The 3,007-nt window shown below is 46.0% G+C and overlaps 1 non-coding gene across 1 annotated transcript; it reads right to left on the reverse strand.

The window, feature by feature from the left end:
- On the reverse strand, nucleotides 1-74 carry TRNAE-UUC (transfer RNA glutamic acid (anticodon UUC)). The gene has a single exon. It is a non-coding gene; the product is annotated as a tRNA-Glu (tRNA).
- Between the last annotated feature and the right edge of the window lie 2,933 nt (nucleotides 75-3,007).

Consider the following 3,007-nt stretch of genomic DNA (forward strand, 5'->3'; position numbering starts at 1 on the left):
CTCCATTGCCGGGATTTGAACCCGGGTCGCCTGGGTGAAAGCCAGGTATCCTAACCGGGCTGGACGACAATGGATTGTGACTTTGCCTCCCACAGAACCTATATATTCATTCTAAACGTTGTGTTTGCTTACCACTTAACTTAATCAACATTTTTTTACCGGAATAATATATTGATTACCTGTACGACCAAACGGATCCAAATCACAGAACAGTTCCCGCGAACTGGCCCATTTGGGTTCTTGTGCTTGTTCGCCGTCGCATGGTCGCAAATCGAAAGCCATACGGTACACGTAAACATGCCCTTGTGGGTGGCCTTGTCCGCCGCCGCAGACCGTGAAAGCCGTGCAGAGGAAACAGCCGGCTGCCGGCGACGCCACGCATGTTGTACGTGGCCCCGCGCAGCAGCACAGGCACGTAAAGGTTGTCGCCGTACGTGCCGGCCGCGTGCGCGCGCGCGATGACGGTAGAGAAAAGGAAAAAAGTCCAAAATAAACCTTGAACTTATAGGTAAAAGCCAAATCGAATCCTGAACTTGTAATCCCGGGAATCAGCACACCAAACTCTTCAATCCCGGTCTATTTTGAACCTTGAGAACATTCCCAAACAGGGATTGTGGATGTGGCAGATCAAATACCGGGATTGTTGGCTGCAGACACGATTGGGCCGGCCCATCGGGCGTGAAGCAATGTTTTTCTTTAATTCGTTTCTTTAAGGCGCGACGTAAAAGCAAAAGTAGACACTTCGGGGTATTGAACTTGCGACTAGGCGCTGCCGCCCTTCACCTGCCAGCCACCAGAGTACGTGGCTGTTAGTGATATATAATTCAAAGCTCAAACATAGTTAATAACAGACCGCAAAGTCGGCATTGAAAACATTTTTTTAGAGCAATTTTTTTAAACGTATTTTGTTTAAATGGCCAAACATTTTTTAAAGTGCGAACTTTTTCATCAAATTCCGAATACTTTTGACAAAAGAAACATTTTTTGAAAACAAAATCAGTTTTTTGTTCTCTTTTTTTGTTTTTTGAGGGAATTATTTTCAAACCTGATTTTTTTTAAAAAAATTACGCAATGAAATAAAATGTTCTATAATTTTTTAAAATCTTTATTATCATTAAGAAAATGTAATACACGTGTTTGGAAAAAAAGTTGCCGTGTCACACTTGAAAAAATGGAATTTCTCAAAATTGTTCACATTTTGTTCCAGAAATATTTAAAAAAATCAGGAATGTTTTCATATAAGAACGCTTCTGTTAGTTTTTTAAAGCGAAGCCCTGTATATAATCGCTAGCAGCCGTCGCGGTTACTGGTAAGGTGCGGTCTTTGCTAGTGTGTTGTCCTGAGTTCAAGTCCTCCTACGTGTAACTTATTTTTGCGTCTGCTGGTATTTTTTGTCACTCCTAAGACAAGTGAGTACCCCTTAGGGGAAGACAAAGTGGGTACGTGTTGTTCTAAAAGGTGTGTATTGTGATTACGAAAATGTAAAATAGAATTTATTATCTTTACGAAAATGAGAAACAAAGAAAGAAAAACGAAAAAAACTAAACAGGGTAGAGCAAGCGAGCAACTCTGCTAATGGGTCAACCCAATTCGTCCTAATGTCCAGCCAGCCCCTGCCACGTCAGCACATACCAGTTAAATACCTTCAAGGTTCAAAATAGATCGGGATTGAAGAGTTCTGTGTGCCGATTTCCGGGATTACAAGTTCAGGGTTCGATTTAGCTTTCGTCTACAAGTTCAAGGTTTGTTTTAGACTTTGGCAAGCAGCCAAGCAGCGCCGTGCCACGGGCGCGTGCCGAGCGCGAGGGTGGTCCGGCTCTCACCCACGGGCACACAGTGAACTGACCACGCATGCGCGGGAGGGCACGCGACACGGACGAACCCGCGCCCGCCGGCTGCTCGCTCGTCCCGTCGATCGCCAGCGCACCTGATATTTGGTCCCGGTCCCTGCCTTGCTGCCGCCTCCGTCACGTCCGGCTCCACGGTGTCTCCGTAGCCCGGGCTCCCGTTCACTGTTCACCGCTGAGGCCCGGTACGTGTGCACTGTTGAGCGTCGAGTCCCTCTCTTTCTTTTTCGCGACAGATTGAACATCGAGCTATGAGAGCTAGTAGTAGATAGATCGATCTCCCGACCGGCCTGTACCGTGCTCTCATTATTGTCCATGATCGATCGATCTCCTCGTTAACTTTAACTATTTGCAAAGTGCAGGCCAAAAGTGAGAGCTCAGCTGCGAGCGTCCGCCAGTTTCCAGCTTAACAACATATCACGGAAACAGACCTCGCATGGAGATAGAGGGAGCGCGTGTTCGAACCAAAAAGTCTAGAATCTACACCGCCCGAACCGGAAAAAAATTATATGAGATCAGGTCTCATATAAAGCAGGTGAGACCCGGCCCTGATGGATGACACGCGACATTCACAAATCACAAAGCATATAATCTCCCCCCCTGTTAAACCAGGATATTGGGGCAACTGCTCGACACCCTTGGGGGGTGCGGCTATCTCATTATATATAAGTACCAAAGGGTACAAGTACAAGGTGTATACACAAGTCTACGTATAAACAAGATTACATATGCATATACAGTCTAACACCCTCCCTCAATCTTAACTGTGGCTTGAAGTACAGACTAAGTTAAGATTGCGCCTGCAGCCTATAAACTGTGGTTGTGGAAGAGGCTTCGTGAAGATGTCAGCAAGTTGATCCTTTGATGATATGAACTTGATGCTAAGCAGCTTCTGTGCAACACGCTCTCGAACAAAGTGATAATCAACCTCAATGTGTTTTGTCCGAGCATGAAACACTGGATTAGATGACAAGTATGTAGCACCAATGTTATCACACCAAAGCACTGGAGAACGAGCTGAAGGGACTCGCAACTCTCTCAGCAAGGACTGAACCCAAATGATCTCAGCCATCGCATCAGCAACTGCTTTGTACTTGGCTTCCGTGCTGCTGCGAGACACCGTAGCGTGCTTGCGAGCATTCCATGCAATCAAGTTAGAG

Source organism: Triticum aestivum, chromosome 5B, assembly GCF_018294505.1.
Source record: "Triticum aestivum cultivar Chinese Spring chromosome 5B, IWGSC CS RefSeq v2.1, whole genome shotgun sequence".
Taxonomy (NCBI): domain Eukaryota; kingdom Viridiplantae; phylum Streptophyta; class Magnoliopsida; order Poales; family Poaceae; genus Triticum; species Triticum aestivum.